The sequence below is a fragment of the Malaclemys terrapin genome, chromosome 11 (assembly GCF_027887155.1).
Source record: "Malaclemys terrapin pileata isolate rMalTer1 chromosome 11, rMalTer1.hap1, whole genome shotgun sequence".
Taxonomy (NCBI): domain Eukaryota; kingdom Metazoa; phylum Chordata; order Testudines; family Emydidae; genus Malaclemys; species Malaclemys terrapin.
In genome coordinates, this window is record NC_071515.1 from 41,304,634 (window position 1) to 41,324,037 (window position 19,404).

Consider the following 19,404-nt stretch of genomic DNA (forward strand, 5'->3'; position numbering starts at 1 on the left):
GACTATGATTGGCCATTGAGCATGATTTGATTTGAAATGAAAACTGGGACAAACACAATAATAATAATTTTATTCCAGATAAATCAAATATCTCTTATCATTGTTCAAGAGCAAATATTAGTAGGCTAAATGAATACCACATGTCAGTTACCAAACTGTGAAATAAGGCCTATTTTTAAATTGGAAAACTCTCACGTGCTCACAGAGAGAGAGAGAGAAAAAATACAAAATCACATTGGCAATAAAGTCTATACTTTATTTTACTGAAGTTTATGAGAAATCAATAGACATTTTCAGCAGAAACCTTGTTTGTAACCTTATTTGTTTCTACATGTACTTATTTTCAAAACAAATGAGAGCAGCTAAAAGGAAACTAAATGACAGACATCATGCAATGTATTAAAAAATATTGCACCTTTCAATATATTTCACCAAGTACTAAACCAAACTGTTTCCTCCTTGCATCAATTGGCTAGAGACAAAGTAAAGAAGTGGTAAATATTTGTTTTGCTTTGAAACAATAAAAGCCTAGTAACTTTTTAAGGGGAGCTCAAGGGTTCATTTCAAAGGTAAAACCCCTCAAGGCTTTGGACCAGATTCTGACAGTTGCACCAGTGTAAATCCAAAGGATTCTCAGTAAAGTCAGTGGAGCTACTCCAGACTTACATCAGCATAATCATGATCAGAATCGGGACCAACATGTGCCCAAAGTATTTTAGAAAAGAAAGTTGAAGAAATAATGGGGACAGATTTATTTCACCCATGAGATTTTGCAAAAATTAATCTTGTTAATAATCTCTCACATTTAAAAGTTTCTTGCAAAGGGGAAAAATGGGTCTGTGTCCTGTTTTTCTTGTTTATGTTGTAAAAGGACAGAAAGTCTTGTGTAATAAAAAGTTTGGCTATTTTTCCCCCTTGCGTGTTTTTTATTTTAGGAATTTGGGCCTTGTCTATCCTGCAAAACTATTTAAGTAACTGGAGAACTGATAGTAAGTACTATGAACATAAGAACGGTCATACTGGGTCAGAGCAAAGGTCCATCCAGCCCAAAATCCTGTCTACCGACAGTGGCCAAGGCCAGGTGCCCCAGAGGGAGTGAACCTAACAGGTAAAGATCAAGTGATCTCTCTCTTGCCATCCAACTCCAACCTCTGACAAACAGAGGGTAGGGACACCATTCCTTACCCGGCCTGGCTAATATCCATTAATGGACTTAACCTCCATGAATTTATCTAGTTCTCTTTTAAACCCTGTTATAGTCCTGACATCACAGCCAAGGAAATGAACCCTGATAAAATTAGATGGGAAGTGATTTTTTATTACAGCTGTTTAAAATTCTTTCTTTCTGATTTTTCATAAATACCTCTTTAACTCAAATGCCTGAGAATCTCTGGGGAGAAAATATGTTTATTTTAAAATATTCAACACCCCTTTAATTAGGGGCTGAGAGAACTTCTAAACTGCTTCTTTGAAACCCTCAGCAAGTGCTGCAGCAAAATTAGGGAAGATCAAATTAAAAAATGAGCAGAAAAAATCCAAACACTTGTCAAAACCCTTTCAGGTTTTCTTTATATATCATAAAGAAGAAAAAATACACTAACCAATGTATTTTTTCCGCTTTTCAGATTAACTCCATACTACTATTACTAGGGAGAGCACAACAAAATGCAAAGAAGTCATCTCCAAGAAAATACCTGGTAAAGTAATGGCGTTACTATTTACATTATGCTATGGCCTCCCATTGTTTCATGTTTGTTCTCTTTCTCCTTGATTGGCCTTGCTGTCAATTAACAAAAAAATCCGTTTGTGTAAGCCAAAATCTTACTAGATGGTAATATTGCTAAATATTAACTGAGTGTTGTTTTCAATGAGCTTTCCTTGTGTCTGTGAGAGTGGAATGGAATGGATTGGATTGTCTGCAGTATTGTTTTTGTAGGATCATGTTGCACATGGTGTTCTTGATGATTTCTGACACATCATGCCCCTTTTAGCATTCTTGTTTCAAGCTGCTGCAACTTTTTGATTCATGTTAGTCAGTCACTTTGAGATCCTCAGATGAAAGGTGCTATAAAAGTGAAAAGTATTCTTTGTATTCCTAGAGAAAGTGAATAAATATGAAGTTAAACAAAAATCTCCACATGTCAATACATGAACAGTGACAGCTTCGGGCTTCTTGCATTTTAACCCAAGCCTAACTGGTGAGATCAGCAGTGAGTTTTCAGACCTTTCTAGGAGAGCCTGAGTGATGTTAAAATCTGAAGAATTAACCATCATATTAGACACAATGTTTTAGTACTGAAACAGCTCATGGTAGCCAATCTGTTAGCCATAAAAAGAAAAAAAATCATTATTCTTATTGTATGGTGTGTTCTTTGGCTTGTTTGGATTTCCAGGAAATTGGGGTCATTGGGGCTCTGCCTTCACTGGGCGGGGTTTAGTTAATGCCCCTCCTAAGCATGCAAAATATGCCCCTCTTACGCTACATGTACTTCTCTACACAATGCCTGCTATTAACTGTGGACATTCTGGCTGGCGCGGGGATCCTCAGTAGACTTTGCCTGTGTGATGATGATTTAGCTTTGCCCTCATTTTCCAGGAATATTAACAATATGTAAAGTTTGTGGTTTTAAAAGTCAGTCACTCATATGTGACTTACAGAAACAGAGTTAGAAATATATGTTAAAATTTGAAACTAGTACATTTTTATTTGCTTCTATTTCAAAAACAGTTTGATCAATTATCTTCAAACTTTGGGAAAAATAAGACTCCCCTGGCCGAAGGCCAATTTTCAAGGTAAAAGGGGATTTCTTGCTAGTAATTTAGATGGATGAAAATAAGAATATGGAGCATGATGAAACCTTAACCGGATGCCCATGACCCTAGCCCCATCATAATAATGTAGAATAGAGGGTGGCAAATATCATGTAGATAAGCTTACATGATACTAATCTTAAATGGCAAAGCTGGCATGGTCCTGGTGCTATTGTTTAGAGGGCATGGAAACTCTCTGCTCATTTTTGAACTTTGCACAGTTTGCATATATAGCAAGAATATGGACAATAACCTCAAAATGAAAGGGTGGTTCATGGAGCAAATGGTCAGTGGAAGGGATTTGGGGTTCATAATAAAATGATATTCTCAAGTCTTCCTGGCAGACACCAACGTAAGGTAAAAAGGGAAGTCTGCAAAATGGCTATAGGAATTGAGGCTGAAATCTTGTAAAAGTGTGATTGGCTTGCCAGAATGCTTTTGCCACGGCCGGCTCCAGGCACCAGCTGAGCAAGCTGGTGCTTGGGGCGGCAGATTGTTCGAAGTGGCGTTCTGCCCAATCCTAGGGCAGCACGGCCGCTTTTTTTTTTGTTTTTTTTTTGTTCCACTCTGGCCGCCCTGTAGGGGGTGGCGGCGCGGAGAACCAGAGCACCCTGCAGGGCAGTCCCTTCCCTTCCCCGACCGGAGCGGAGCCCTCGCGGCAGGCGGCAGGAGGCGGCGTAGCGGGAGGGGCCGCGTGGCAGCACCCCTGCTGTAGCCCTGGCCACCCCCTTCTCTCTCTCTCTCCTGCCCGCTCCCTCCCCCTGCCCCGTGCTCCATCCCCGCCGCAGGTTTTTTTTTTTTTTTTTTTTTGCTTTGCCGTTCTGGCTGCCCCGTTTTTTGTTTTTTTTGCTTGGGGCGGCCAAAAAGCCAGAGCCTGGCTTTTGCTAATTGGAATACAGTAACTCCTCACTTAAATTCGTCCCAGTTAACATTGTTTCATTGTTACATTGCTCATCAATTCGAGAACATGCTCGTTTAAAGTTGCACAATGCTCCCTTGTAACATTGTTTGGCAGCCGCCTGCTTTGTCCACTGCTTGCGGAAAGAGCAGCTTGTTGGAGCTAGCTGGTGGGGGCTTGGAACCAGGGTGGACCGGCAGCCCCCCACCAGGTCCTCGCTCCCCTAAGTTCCCTGTGCAGCAGCTGCCCAGCAGGCTAGCAATTGCCAGCAGTTCAGCTGTCCCTCCCCACACTGCCATGTGCTGCTTCTGCCCTCTGCCTTGGAGCTGCTCCCGGGAGCCTCCTGCCAGGGCTGGCTCCAGGCATCAGCGAAGGAAGCAGGTGCCTGGGGTGGCCAATAGAAAGGGGCGGCACTCCGTCCATTATTGGGGCGGAATGTCTGGGTCTGCGGTGGCAATTTGGCGGCGGGTCCTTCACTCACTCACTTCCTCTTCGGCGGCAGCCCAATTTTTTTTTTTTTTTTTTTTTTGCCGCTTGGGGCGGCAAAAAAGTTGGAGCCGGCCCTGCCTCCTGCTTGCTGTGTGTGTGTGTGTGTGTGTGTGTGTGTGTGTGTAAGGCTAATATCAGGGTATCCCCTTCCCCCCGCTCCTGCCCCCCGGTTACCCCATCTCCATAGAGCAGGGCGGGTGGACACCACAGGGCTCAGGACGGAGGGAGCTTGCTAGCAGTGGCTGGTGTTTCAACTTGCTGATCTACTTAAAAAGGCAATGTATTTAGAGTGGGGTTAGCGTACTTAAAGGAGCAATGCTCATCTCTTTCTCTCACACACACAGGGTGTGTCGCTCTGTCTGCCAGGCTGTCTCCCCTCCAGGGCCAGCTTTAGCAGGTACGGGGCCCCACGCCGGGATGTGAATTGTCTCGCGCCCCCCCGCCCCGACTCCGCCCCATCCTTGCCCCATCGGATCCCTCCCCAAATCCCCACCCTGTCCCCACCCCAGCCCTGCCCCCTCCTGCCCCATTGGATCCTTCCCCAAATCCCCGCCCTGTCCCCGCCCCCAGCCCCGCCCCCTCACTGCCCCATTGGATCCCTCCCCAAATCCCTGCCCTGGCCCCGCCTCTTCCCCAAGCACGCTGCATTCCTCCTCCTCACCCCTCCCTCCCAGGCTTGCGTTGATCAGCTGTATGGCGGCGCAAGCGCAAGGACGGGGCTTTTTTTTTTTTTTTTTTTTTGCTCCACTGGCAGCCCCGGACGTTGCAGGGCCCTCTTAGGCGCGGGGCCCCATTTCAGGGAATCAGCCGAATCGGCTTAAAGCTGGCCCTGTTCCCCTCCCTCCATTTGTGCTGCCTTGTAGAGTGTGAGGCTACATTAACAACAATGTGTTAACCCTTGAGGGCTCAGCTGGGTGCATTTAGCAGTAAGGCATTCCCTGGGAAATAGCCCACCCTCTGACTTCACCACCTCAACCAAGCTTCACAATCATCATTGCTGTGTACAGTATTAAATTGTTTGTTTAAAACTTGTGTGTGTGTGTGTGTATATGTATATATATATATATATAATAGGGGGTAATCACACCTCCTAAATGCATTGATTCAAGCTGTCTGCATACTCAGGAAGATATTACTGTATCAGTGATGCTCAAGTCACATTTGGAGAGTTTCCTTTGCAATTTCTTTAGGGCTAGAAATATACATTGTTAAAAATGGAAACGTAGACATATATATATGTCTTTTGTCTGGTGAAAAAACTGGAACCTAACCTCCCCATTTACATTAATTCTTACGGGGAAATTGGATTCGCTCAACATCGTTTCACTTAAAGTCGCATTTTTCAGGAACATAACTACAACATTAAGCGAAGAGTTACTGTACCTCATCATTGCATCCAACCCACATTAGCTCCTATTAGGAGCCAACTTTTGGTCTTGTGCTGCTAACTAAATCTTGAAGAATTTGCATCTGTGCTCTCTGTCGCAAGGGCAGAAAAGGGAGCTGCTCAGCTTTCAGAGGAACATGATCCTGATCCATCTCCATCACGTTTCTGGTTAAACTGGGCAGATCACTTCATTGATTCCACTTCCACTGCTACCACAATGTACTGTAATAAATTTGTGCCCAGCCTTGACTTCATGTCTGTTGCTTTGCTTCACATGATGGCCATTCAGAACTTCACAGCAGCATGAAGATAGAATTCAGATCCCAGGCTCCAAAAGATCAGGTCCCAAAACATGGCCTAAAAGAACACTTCTGCTGGCTGCTATTAGGGTGACCAGACAGCAAATGTGAAAAATTGGGACAGAGGGTGGGGGGTAATAGGAGCGAATATAAGAAAAAGACCCAAACATCGGGACTGTTCCTATTAAATTGGGACATCTGGTCACCCTAGCTGCTATAGATGTATAGGGACGATCACACACAGCTCAGTAGTTCTGAATTCTTCCACTTGAGGAAAGTGCTACATGCATTAGCCAATAATTTAGAGCAGAGCGGTCAAACTCATTTTCGGGAGATAACTGAATGCCGTTTTTGATTATGGAATATGTTCTGGGGGGATAGATTTAGGACTCCATACTATACTCAGTTCCCAGCAGAATTCCCACTGATGTCACTGATTGATTTGCATATAGGGTGACCAGACAGTAAATGTGAAAAATCGGGACGGAGGTGGGGGGTAATAGGAGCCTAAACTTTTTGTTATAGTTTGTTATGTGTTCAATACCTTGTTATCCCATTCAGCATCACTCAGCAGGAAAATTGCTTACTTCGTCTTCCTTTTGTTCCACTCCCTCTTCCCTGTCTCTGCCCCTTCTCCCCTCTGTATTTTCTTCCCTGTAGCAACTCTTCATTTCCGACTCTCATGGGCTTTGTTCCTATCCCTATCTGCTAAAATGGGCTGCAGTTAAATAATTAAAGTCATCACCAAACTTTAAAGTTAACACCCCAGTGAAATTAGGGAGTCCTGGTTCTGGACAAGAGCTCATAGGTGTTATGTAATACAAATAATTATAACAATAATGGTTAGTGGGAAATAATAGGGGGTAATCACACCTCCTAAATGCATTGATTCAAGCTGTCTGCATACTCAGGAAGATATTACTGTATCAGTGATGCTCAAGTCACATTTGGAGAGTTTCCTTTGCAATTTCTTTAGGGCTAGAAATATACATTGTTAAAAATGGAAATGTAGACTTGGCAAACTCACAATATGCCATGGTGTCCAGGTGTTTGGCATCCCTGCATTAGAATGTGTTTATCATAGAATTTATCCATTTAGCTTTCCTGCTTTGCCTATGAAACACATCATTTAAGACTTTAAAATAATTCCCATAATTACAAAGCGATTAATATAACATAAATGCTTCACTAGCAAGAATGTTTTAAACCATGGGGAATAGAAAGGTCTAAGCTAAGGCCACCAATGTTCATATTCCTGGGAATTGAGGGAAAGTGACTATGTGGGAATTTCTCACCTGATCATCATCTGATGATTCCTGTACATTTTTCTAGAGGAGGATAAAACCCCCTGTGATCTCCACCAATCAGGTAGTTAGGTGCACACTATTCTCATTTTGAATTCTTGTTTCCATTTTTTACTGTTTTACCACCATCTCTCTTGAGTTAGGGCTTACATCCCAAGAGTTGATTATCAGTATTAGTTCTGAAGATGCCCTTTTGAGTGTTATGTGGTGAGACTAGACTTAACTGGTAAGTCTATACTTACTGTAATAAATGTTCTTGAAATTTACTCCAGTCGACAAGCCACTGCCAACTAAGGCCCCCAATAACATTACAGAGCAGCTGAACAGAATGAGTTTTTTAATGTAATGCCTTTCTAATGATGTGATCCCAAAGCACTGTGCAAAAAAGAATTAATTGTATATTAAAGGTGAAATTTTGGCTCTGTTGAAGCCGAGGAAGTTTTGCAATTGACTTGAGTGGCGCCAGGATTTCACCCTTGGAGAGTAGTGACTGAGTAATCAAACCTGTAGCCATTATGTGCTACTGCTCATGCTGAGCCTTAGACATTTGCACCTGTTTTATTGAGACAATGAATATTGGGCGGCTCTTTCTGTACCTTTCTAGCTATTTCTGATTTAACTGTTACAGAGATGAAAACACAGGATCCTTCAGGCAAATGAAAGGGGAGGGGAAATTAAAAAGTGCACTGTTAGAATATCAGTCAATGTTCTTTTTATTTTTTATCATCACTTCTTAAAACTAGCTTTTAACTTCTTACAAGAGCCTTAGTACGAGGGTAATTTTGGGGTTCAGACTATATAGGGCAGAAGCAGCTCAGAACTGGTAGCTGCACCTTATACAGAAGATCAGTAATAGAAGCAGCAGGATGAGTTAAAACTACAAAGAATTCTTGAAGAAGAAACTAAACTGTTCTGTGTTCTCATTTATTAGACAGAGAAAAGGTTTCTCTTCGCTTCCTTTAAGAAATTCATTTAGTACCTGAATTATTTGCATGTAGAGAATCTGCGCCTTTCCTGTTCAGCTGGTTTGTTGAATCCATGTTAGATTTCTGTACTATTGCACAGATGTTGCTTTGCCTAAATGGAAGACTAACCCTTGGAAACTGGTTCGGCTGCGTTACAGTTGTGTTGAGTCTAATAGAGTTTGTGAACTGAATGGCATAAACTTCCTTGGCCTTTGAGGAGCAGCTTTACCAACAACTCGGCTTGGCTGGGATTCTGGCATGTTAGGAGTTCCATGGTTTAATACAGCTCCTATGGCGATTAGCATGCTCCCATTCAAAATACTTTGTGAGCTCAAATTTTAGTTGTTCGTTATGATGGCATGGCATGGCATTTACTTAATAATAATAATATTCACTCCTGCAGTACCTTTCATCCAGTTGAGGAATTAAGTAAAAGGCCGGTCTCTTGAATAGTTTTCTGAGGTACCTGTCATTTCATCGCCACTGTCTTGTGATAACCGGACTCCTGTATTACTGAACAAAGATTTTGAAAATGAGTATGTTTAGAAGCCAGAGAGGATGGTCAAAATGTAGACTGAGATTATTATTTTTATACAGCGGGCAATGTGCATTGGCAGAAAATTCTTCTTGTAGATAGTGGTCATGAAAATTATTGCCCTTGTAGTTAAGATAGAAATGTATGAATCTGGCAGGTATATGAGAGAAATCTAGCTATCTGAATATACAAGCTATGTTAAATATGCCTGTTTCAGTCCTTTTTTAATTTCAGCACTTCTGTGTGGTCCTGTTGTAAATATTTTAGAAAGTCAGCATGGATCCAGAACAGAACTTCAGTAGGTGATGGAAACCTTTAACCTTTCGAGAATCTTTTCATAGTTGCCTTGGGAAATATTCAGGGCACTTAATATATAATATAAAAATAATGTTGGAATCCAAGGTGGCTCAAGTATGTAAAACTTTCAGTGATTTGTGGGAAAATATTACCTTTAAACACTTAAAATTACAATGTAGTCTACAGGCCTCCATATCCACCTACATCGATCATAAAACAAAAATCAGACTGTGAATTCCCTTACTTAGAATGGTAAGTAGTGATTTTAATGAGACTACTCATATGAGTAACTGATCACCAGTGCAAGTAAGAAGATCAGAGTTTAGCTCTTCTGTGGGGAAAAAAGGTAGAATGTTTTGTCGATGAACTGGTAACAGTAGGCTCAGATTTTTGCATAGCAACTGAATGCTCTATTAACTCTGTTGTCTTTATGATGGTTTACAATATAAGGACAATTGCTCTCATGATCCAAGGAGTCTAGGATCTGGTGAATCTGATCATTGTACACTAGCCTCAGCCACTGACATGGTGGTCTGCTAATGACTCCTTCTTCCCCATCACCCACACAGATCTCCTTAGTTTTTTTGACACCCTGCATCAGATGAAGACAGAGGGGTAGAAATTTGAGCACTGATGGCAAAAACCATGGGTTAATGCAGAAAGGAAAAAATAAAAAGCGTTAGAAAAAAGAAAAAGGAATCCTACCAAAACTGGAAACATATGAACTGATTGCTAATGAGTACAAAAAATAATACAAACTTGTAGGGACAAAATCAGAAGGCACAAAATGAGTTATACATAGCAAGGGTATAAAAAGCGATAAGAAAAGATTCTTTAAATACATTAGGAGCAAGAGAAAGATGAAGGAAAGTGTAGGTCCTCTACTTAGCGGGGGCGGGGGGAATAACTGATGACATCAAGAAGGCTGAGGTGTTAATGCCTATTTTGCTTTAGTCTTCACTTAAAAGGTTAATGGTGACCAGATACTTAATCTAATTAATATCAACAGCAAGGGGGAAGAAATGCAAGCCAATAAAGGAAAAGAGCAGGTCAAGTGGGCAGGGCCTAATGAAATTCATCCTAGGGATACTTAAGGAATTAGTTGAAGCAATCTCTGAACTGCTAGCAATTATTTTTGAGAACTCATGGAGGATAGGTGAGGACCCAAAGGACTGGAAAAGAGGAAATGTAGTACCAATATTTAATAAGGACAACAAAGAGGACCTGGGGAATTTGAACCAGCAGCCCAATAGCGATACCTGGAAAGATACTGAAACAAATATTGAACAATCAGTTTGTAAGCACCTAGAGGATAATAGGGTTATAAGGAATAGCCAGCATGGATTCGTCAATATCATCCCAAACCAACCTATTTTGCTTCTCCAACAGGGTTACTGGCCTAATGGATAAGCAGAAGCTGTAGACACGATATAAGTAGATTTTATTAAGACTTTTTGCACAGTCCCCCATGACACGTTCATAAGCAAACTTGGGAAATGCGGTCTAGATTAAATTACTATAAGGTGAGTGCACAACTGGTTGAAATACTGTACTCAGAGTAGTTATCAATGGTTTGCTGTCAGACTGGGAAGACGTATCTAATGGGGTCCCGCAGGGGTCATCTTGTGTCCGCTGCTATTAAATATATACATTAATGACTTGGAAAATTAAGCTGGGAGGGATGCAAGCACTTTGGAGGATAGGATTAGAAATTAAAATTACCTTGACAAATTGGAAATTTGGTCTGAACTCAAAGAGATGAAATTCAATACAGATAAATGCAAAGTACTTAACTTAGGAAGGAAAAATCAAATTCACAACTACAAGATGGAGAATAACTAGCTAAGTGGTAATACTGCTGAAAAACACCTGAGGGTTATAGTGGATCACAAATGAATATGAATCAACAGTATGATGCAGTTGCAAAAAAGACTAATATTCTGGGATGCATTGACAGGAGTGCTGTATGTAAGACACGGCAGGTAATTGTCCCATTCAACTTAGCACTAGTGAGGCCTCTGGAGTATGGTGTCCAGTTCTGGCCTGAATCCAGATCGTGTTGGGTCTAGGATAATAGCTTCAAATAGATGAGCTTGTAGATGCTGACTAGCTTCTCTGTGAGCTGCTCAGGAACAGATCAGTAGTTGGCTGGAACTGATGTCTCCAATATGGGTTTCTTTGATGTTGGTCAGATTACTGCATGTTTGAAGGAGGAAGGGAAGGTTCCTTCCCTGAATGAGACATTGGCTATTTCAGTCAGGAGCGGCACCAGTAGCTCATGACTCTTTCACAAGCCAAGGCGGGTTGGATTTACAGGTCTTGGGTTGTGACTCTCTTAGAGTGTCCAGAACTTCCTCATGAGTTAATGTACTGAACTCCAGAAATGCAGGTGGCCTATCGGTTGGTGGATAGGCACAGACAGAGCAGATCCAGATTGTTTGGGAAGCTTTATTGATTGTGCATGATTTAGAGGCAGTGATTAATGATCTGCTATCAATGAATAAAGACCAGAAGTGATACTGGATTTAAGGGACTAACTATGAGGGGGTTTCTTTGTACTCTGTAAAAAGAGTTAATAAATGGGACCCACAAAGGGACTGTTGTTCTCAGTTCCTGGCTCTGAGTAAACTATTGCAAGACCACAAGAGGGGGCGAAAGAGGGCAGCCAGCCAGCAAGCTCATGCTGTGCCACAAGAGGGCATGCTTGAGGGCACCACCCCATCACAATATAGCAGGGGTCAGCAACGTTCGGCGTGAGGCTCGCCAGGGTAAACACCCTGGCGGGCCGGGCCAGTTTTATTTACCTGCCGACGCGGCAGGTTCGGCCGATCGCGGCCCCCACTGGCCGCGATTCGCCGTCCCGGGCCAATGGGGGCGGCGAGAAGTGGTGCGGGTGAGCGATGTGCTGGCCGCGGCTTCTCGCTGCCCCCATTGGCCCGGGAGGGCGAACTGCGGCCAGTGAGGGCCCGCGATCGGCCGAACCTGCCGCGTCGGCAGGTAAATAAAACTGGCCCGGCCCGCCAGGGTGCTTACCCTGGTGAGCTGCATGCCGAATGTTGCCAACCCCTGCAATATAGCTTTTAAAAAATCCAAAACACTCCACTGCACACACTTCTCCATTTGCTTAATACACTACTGGAAGGCGCGTGGATACTAAAAGCACAGGATGAGAACTTGTATGGAACGGAATAGAACCTGATTTATATAAAATTTAATTTTTTTATTGTGAGGTTTTTTTTTTATCTACAAAGCATGGATAAATAAATGAATATAGATACTTTAACATATGCTATCCCTATTCACAAATGACCTGAGAGCTTCATTTTAGGCTAAACTATACAGAAAAATTCATAATTTGCTTTTCTTATATAAATTGGAATATTGATTTCTGGGTGCACTGTGGGACTCTCATCAAACAAGAAAATGAAAACAGTGAAGAGAAAAGGGCTAGAGCTGGCACAAATCAGCAAGGAACACAAATGAATCAGAGAGACATTTATTATCCAAAGTACACATCATTATGGGAACCCTGGTCAGCATCACATCCATTGTGATGCATGACATGTTTTCATGATGGACCACATTATCACAAGAAGAGTTGGCTGGCATTTAGCTTCTGTGATGGGGTGTATCAGGCATTTGCTGCCTCCTGCCAGAAATCCCACTGCTTTGGTGCACCCCACCCCAGGAAGCAGCCCTTCAAGAAGATAAGTGCAGAGCCTTTTAGACCTCCTGCATTGCCTAGAAAGGTCTCCCAGGGTCAGCTACTGGTGGAACAAACGAGAGTTGGTCCTCCAGTGGCTAGAAGGGCTGGGAGCAGGCAGTAGCCTGATAGGGTCCAGTAGGCAAATGAAAAGGGCTGGCTGCTTCTATCAAATGGCAGTTCCTCCGGGAAGTCAAGGGATGGAGATTGGGTCCTTTACCGTAATCCAAGAAGCCAAGGTGGTTCAGAGTCCATTGTTGATTGCACTTCACATTTAGGTTAACGAGAGACTTTTTGGTTTTCTCTGAGTGTAAGGCCCAGGCAGGCCAACCTGATTTACACATTGGTCAGGCTATTGAAAACTAGGGGAGCTCACTTTTTGGGACACCCCTGGCTCAGGTGAGCAAGTGATAGTCTTCTTTTGAAATTAGAAGTTAAGTTACATGATGGTTAAACAACAAGCACAGATGATGTGGTTATTAAAAGGCCATCACCCATCAACACCATATCTATACAAGGGCTCCAGCCATTGCTACCATGGGTGGAACTACACTGGTAATAGAGAGTGGGAGTTTTTAATAAAAACTGTCAAGTGAGAATCAAGCTGTCTACATGTGCCTGACAATTAAGTTTAATGACCAGCTTTAGCAGTTTAAGCTCAGCTGTGGCTGTAACAAGGTCTAATCATTGGCTGGTTAGTGGGGACTGTGTTACTTCAAAATTAGTAGCACTGTAGTATCTAAACTACAGGTACCCACAGTACATTTTATAAGATCATATAGATCCTTTGTTCCCTTAGATCATGAAACCTTACCCAGATTACACCACCAGAGACAGACATAGCTTTGTTGCTTCAGCGAGAGCTGAACAGGGTGGGTGGGCATTCCTTTGGAAGCAGGGGCGGCTCTAGGCACCAGCTAAACAAGCTCATGCCTAGGGCGGCAAAATGTATGGGGCGGCAAAATGCTGAGCTACCGGCTCCCACCTGGGGGGGGAAGTGGTCGCTGCCCGCAGGAGAGCAGCGTGAACAAGCCGAGGAGCGGCCCGTCCTCTGAAGCCACGGCAGGACTGTGCTACCAGAGCCTGCCTGAGGGGGGGGTGGCCGCTTCCCGCTGCCCGCAGGAGAGCGGCGTGAACAAGCCGTGCTACTGGCTCCGCCTGAGGGGTGGGCGCTGACAGCGGCGGGAGCCGGTAGCGCAGCCCTGTCCCGGCTTCAGAGGATGGGCCGCTCCTCGGCTTGTTCACGCTGCTCTCCCTTGGGCAGCGGGAAGCGGCCACCCCCACCCTCAGGCGGGAGCCGGTAGCACAGCCCTGCTCTGGCTGCAGAGGACGGGGGAACATGGCGCCCGGGCGGTCCGCTCCTCCTCGGCTTGTCCCCACCTCTGCCGCCTCCTCCTCCTCCTCTCTGCGTCGCCTCCTGCCAGGGGAGGGGAGAGGGGAGCGGAGCAGAGCGGCAACCCGGGCTGAGGCCAGCTCGTGCCAGGGCCAAGGTGAAGCCCAAGGATGAGCAGGGCTGGGATCCAGCAGCCCCAACCCCTGGCCCTGGGAGCGGCGGTGACCAGAGATGACTCCACCTCAGACCAGATCTGCAGCAAGGTAAGAGTCGGGCCAGGCGGGAGGGTCCCCAGGACCCCTGGGGAGCTTCTGCCTGCTGGAACCCCAGAGGCTGCTGTCTCCCTCCCCAGCCCCTCACAGCACTCCAGTGCCTGGAGTCTCCTTCTGCCTCCCCCCTTCCAGGGGGCGAGCGACTTGGCAGAGAGGGGCAGCATCTGTCCAGCAAGCCCAGCACCTCTTCCTTGGCTTCTCCAGCCACATAGCTCTCTCCATTGCATGCCCCACGAGCTCCCAGGTGGGCGGCCTCAGCGCTGGGAAAACGCCAGCAGGGCTGGGTCCAGTGTGTATTTGAGCTCGTTGGGAGCTCTCTCGCCCCAATGACTAGCGCCTTATCTACGGCAAGTACAGTAGTGCAATAGGAGTGTGACGTGAAAAATATCATGTCATGTTGTGACACGGTCACTCAAATCACGATTACGTGTGTGTACTGTGCTGCCCTATCGGCGCCATTCGCGCTAATTTCCGTATCGCGTCGGTGCCAGTGGTTATAGGGCTAAAATGCCGGGACAAAAACGACTCTCTGGTGCTGCTTACCGTCAACAAAGAGAGAAACGGCAAAAAGAATTAGAAAAAACTATCTCGTACTTCAAAAAAGTATTTTAAAAAAGTCAACAATCAAGGAGAAAGCTCTAAGCAATGCATTGAAGGTGATTATTCATCAACTGATGAAGACCGATTGAACCAAAGATTACCTTTATCAACTGATAAAGATGAACAACAATCTGACCAAAGATTATCTTCACTAACTGATAAAGACGAACAATCACAATCCATCCAAAGATTTACTACTTCAGCTGAAGAGTCCAGAAATGAAGAACTGTTATCCAAATCTAAAACTGAAGAACAATTATTGGAAGGTGGAGAGACTGACATAGGATCGGATCCAAGTACATGGCCGACAATAATTACTGATACAATGCGAATTATTATTGTGAAAAAAGGTCCTTCAAAACTAGATCCTACATTTAAATATCCATTTAATGAGTCAAATCATCGATTTATGCCATCCAGTATGAAGAAAAAAATGAAAAATGGGGAACAAATTAATAGATCGTGGTTAGTGTATTCACAGACCAAAGATGTAGTTTTTTGTTTTTGCTGCAAACTGTTCTGTAACTCGGAAATTTTTCTGGCAACTGCAGGTTTTAATGACTGGCGAAATTTGTATCAGCATTTGAAAGAACATGAAACATCAAAAAACCATTTATGCTCATTGACAAATTGGATTGAGCTGTCAAACAGATTACATACTGGTACAACAATCGATGCGGTACAGCAACGTCAACTAAATTCAGAAATTCTACATTGGCAAGCAGTGTTGGAACATTTACTGGCAATCATTAATTTCCTAGCCGAACAGTGCCTCGCATTCCGTGGAGCCTCGGATATTTTATATGAGAATAACAATGGAAATTTCTTAAAATTGGTTGAGTTATTGGCAAAATTTGATAATGTTATGGCTGAGCATGTACGAAGAGTGAAAGATGGAGAGATTCACGCCCATTATTTGGGTAAAAATACACAAAATGAGATAATAGAATTAATTTCTAATGGAGTGCGTAATGAAATTTTATCGAATTTGAAACATGCCAAATATTACTCAATTATAGTTGATTGTACTCAAGATCTGAGCAAAACCGAGCAAATGTCAATAGTTTTACGATTTCTGAAAATTGATGAAAATGCAGAAGTGAAAATTTGTGAACACTTTCTAGAATTTATATCAATGAATGAAACTACTGGGAAAGCCCTCACAGATGTAATTCTACAGAGATTGGAACACTATGGAATACCTTTAGAAAATATGCGCGGCCAAGGGTACGATAACGGCTCAAACATGCGAGGACGACATGCAGGTGTACAGCAAAGAATATTGAATTTAAACAATCGAGCTCTTTTCATTCCTTGCCATGCGCATTCGCTCAATCTGGTTGTCAGTGATGCCGCCAAATCATCTAAAGATGCCGTTTCATATTTTACTACAGTGCAAGCAATTTACAACTTTTTTAGTGCTTCCACACACCGTTGAGCAGTCTTGAAGAAGCATCTTGAACAAAAACTCACACTTAAACCTCTGAGTCAAACCAGATGGGAAAGCAGGATAGAAGCTATTAGACCATTCCGATATTCATCAGGAGAGATTTACGATGCACTATTCGAAATAAGCCAGGATTTGTCGTATGATCCTTCATTTCGACATGAAGCTGAAACATTGGCTCAGAAAATGATGCAGTTTCAATTTTCATGTTGCATGGTTATTTGGCACAATATTCTAAATCAAATTAATTTGACCAGCAAAGTTATGCAGAACATAACCATAGACATATCCGAGGCAAAGATGATTTTGAATAAAACGCTGGAATATTTAAAAAAAATACCGTTCAGATGAAGGATTTGAAGAAACTGTCAAAGAAGCAACAACAATAGCAGAGGATCTTGATTTTGAACCAACGTTTGCTCCTCGAAAAAAAAAAAGACAGTTTTGTTATGAGGCTCATGATGGATCCTATTCTCGAGCCAAACGAAAGGTTTAAAGTTGAATGTTTCTATTGTATTTTGGATGTAGCTATAACTTCCATTGAAGAAAGATTTTGTCAGTTGCATGGTCATTGTGAAACTTTCGAATTTTTGTACGATATTGGAAATATTAAAAATCAGTTTTCCAAAGAAGACCTCATGAAGCAGTGCCAAGACCTACATTTAGCGCTCAGTACTGATAACACTGCTGACATTGATGCAGTAGAATTGTATGATGAATTAATAGCTTTATCTGAGCTAATAAGTCCTAAAACTTCTCCTCTAAAAGTATTAGAATTTATAGCAAGAAATGATTTTTTCACTCCAAACACTGCTATAGCATTATGCATTCTTTTAACATTACCAGTATCAGTGGCTTCTGGTGAGCGCAGTTTCTCAAAACTGAAATTACTAAAAAATTATTTGAGGTCCACCATGTCTCAAAATCGTATGTCAGGACTGGCATTAATTTCAATTGAAAGTACTATTGCAAAAAATTTAGATTTCACTGACTTATTAAAAGACTACGCAAGTATAAAAACCAGAAAAATTCAGTTCATATAAATTCTTTTAATTTATGAGAAACTGGAAGACACTAAAGTTTTTCATTACAGTGTATAATTGAACTCAAATTGTTTATTATTGTGTTTTTGTTAAAATTAAATGTTAAAATTACACTAGTAGGAAATTGTTTTATTTCACTAACTACAAATTCTCTGTTTTCATTTTTTTAAAATTTTAAACAGTCAAAACAAAACTGCAAAGTGCAAACGTGTAAAAGCCAAAAAAAAGTGCCGGGGGGGCAGCCAAAAATTTTTTTGCTTGGGGCAGCAAAAAACCTAGAGCCGGCCCTGTTTGGAAGGCTGAAGATGAGGTGAGGATTACTTCTGAATTGCAATGAAAAGGTATAAAGTACTGTACCTGCAGTGTTATAGTGTGTTGAGTTTTGCAAAGCATTTGTATAAAGCAAGGGAGTAAATTTTCCCCAAGGAAAGGAATGAGGAGGTAGAAAGGGCTACTACAACTCCTCATGCAGAAATGCTTACAGTGAAACCCTGGCCCTATTGACATCAAAGGAAGCTTTGCAATGAACGAAAGTAGGGCCAGGATTTTGCCCCTAGAGTGCAGCCCTGATGCTAGTATCACCTAACTTAATGTGTACAGGATAACCTTTGCTAATATATTGTCAATGTAGTAACAAAGAGAGAAGATAACAATTAACTGTTTGCCAGAAGCTGGGAATGGGCCACAGGGGTTGGATCTCTTGATGATTACTTGCTCTGTTCATTCCCTTTGGGGCACCTGGCTTTGGCCACTGCCGGAAGACAGGATACTGGGCTATATGGACCTTTGGTCTGACCCAGTATGGCCATTCTTATGTAAATGACCTCTGTGGTCAATAATAGCTGTGGTAGGAGCAAAATAAAGCAGTGTATTAATTTTAGTCACCACTTCCTGGTTATGTATGATCAATTATTTCCTCGAATTTGGATGGGATAGGCATGGGAGGAATGAGGATCCTTTTATGGTCATCAGTTATTTTGAGGTACTCCTTGAAGCTCATCACAGTATTTCAGATATGAAGCAGATTCTTCTTTTTTATCAGTAATAATCTCACATTTTATAATAAACCTTCTGAAGCCTTTCATGTTCATGTATCATCTTATTTCTTAGATTTCCTTGTTATCTTCTGTTTAGTAATTTTTCTCTGATTCTCCAACGCTAGGTTGCTTTCTATCCAGAGGTCTTGCCTTTTGAAAACCAAATATTATTATGCACACATTTCTATTTTGCACCCTTCACCCACTGAACTCAAGGAAAAGTCCCTCTCTAAATATTACTGCAGGTAAGATTAATGCTTTCACTTTTTAGTATGGCTGATGGAAAAGGGTCATACATGACCTCAGCTAGGAATATAGCTCCTTAGCATGTTTGCATGAGAAGGAACTTTATAAATGAGATTTTATTGCATAGGGGTATCCTGCCCCCTCTCTATGTAACTGTTACCAGTAGTCAATTTCCAAAATTCAGTTCAGCCACCCTTTGCAAAAATGGACTTCTACTTTGTGCCTCTCATTGCTCCTCTCGGCTGAATTAATGATCTGAGAAGCACTTCTTCTTCCTCTTTGAATGCTGTTTGGGTGCTTGCTGCAGCAGCAATGTACTTTACCTCCTGCTGTACGCTGAGACACTGCCACAATAACAGCTATAATGGGGGCTTTAATGTACTGTGTTATGTTTTCTTCCAAATTATGGAGAATTCTATACATCAGTGTTAGCTTTTCTTAGCTTGTGTTTGATTATATAGCTGGAATCAGTTGATTCTAAGACTGACTGTTGCCCTGTGGTATCAAACTTGGCTGTGATTATTATCTATGTTAGGGAACTGTTATGTCACTGTAAATGATGAAAAAAGGCTCATAATAAAGCTAGCCTCTGAATTGCTTTGTAGTGACCCACTTCAAGAACCTTAAGCTTTCCTGAGTGCAAATGGAAATTCTCCTTTCCAGCTCATGAGAGGATGAATGCTCCACCTTTGGGTTGTGGTGGGGAAAGCTGAGAAAAGGGGAATACTGGATAATTTT

General features: G+C 42.5%; 1 protein-coding gene across 1 annotated transcript in view; it reads left to right on the forward strand.

Moving 5' to 3' along the window:
* Window positions 1-1,643: 1,643 nt before the first annotated feature.
* TLK1 (tousled like kinase 1) overlaps window positions 1,644-19,404 on the forward strand; it is a 187,777-nt gene continuing 170,016 nt past the window's right edge. The window contains exon 1 of the mRNA XM_054043647.1: window positions 1,644-1,697. The gene's annotated coding sequence lies outside the window, so the exon portion shown is untranslated. The remainder of the gene's footprint in view (window positions 1,698-19,404) is intronic.